Below are 732 nucleotides of genomic sequence, written 5' to 3'. Positions count from 1 at the left end.
AACATCAACACAAAAAAGTTTCTTTTTGCGCCTCCTTTCCTGTACCACAGATTTGGCCTTTTCTGTCAGCTGCAAAAAAAGAACTTGACAGCTTCTTTAAAAAGAGGAGTATAAAGGAACTTGAATAAAGGATGGCACTGGGCCTGTCTCAAGCAAGTGGCCATTCTTTGCACTTGGAGAAAAATTAGGCATGTGAACACAGATAAGCCCTATAAGAATACCCTAAAGATCATTCCCAGTGACCTTGAGATTCTCTTTCCTTCTGTAACCATTCCTGAACATCAGACTGACAACATAGATTCTGAACATGAATCTCCAACTTATTTTGAGTAGGTGTTGTTTCTCACTGAAAAGAAAACATCCTTAAAAATTTAAACTCCTTTACTGCACTGCAAAGACTCCCCTGCTCTTTTTAAAAGTGCTCAAACAAGTGCTATTATGCAAGTGTCACATTCATTATGATATGTTGATGGCCATGAGGTTTAAATTCCACCACCAAATCTAAACTTACTGTAAGTGTGTATTTTTTTCCTCACATCAAAGTCCTGAATCTTGTCGAAGAAGGGTATTCAAACATTTTTTTCTATCCCTGTACAATTAAAGTCATTATTACTATTTTTGGTGATGTAAATACGCTATGAAAGATTGAACTGATTTACTCTCTTATTCCACTCCCACCCCTCTCTAAGATCTTGTTTAAAAGTGAAAAAACACACCCAGACAAGAAACATG

Source organism: Cervus elaphus, chromosome 19, assembly GCF_910594005.1.
Source record: "Cervus elaphus chromosome 19, mCerEla1.1, whole genome shotgun sequence".
NCBI lineage: Eukaryota > Metazoa > Chordata > Mammalia > Artiodactyla > Cervidae > Cervus > Cervus elaphus.
The sequence above is the reverse complement of the archived record's forward strand: the minus strand, read 5'-3'. Positions refer to the sequence as shown.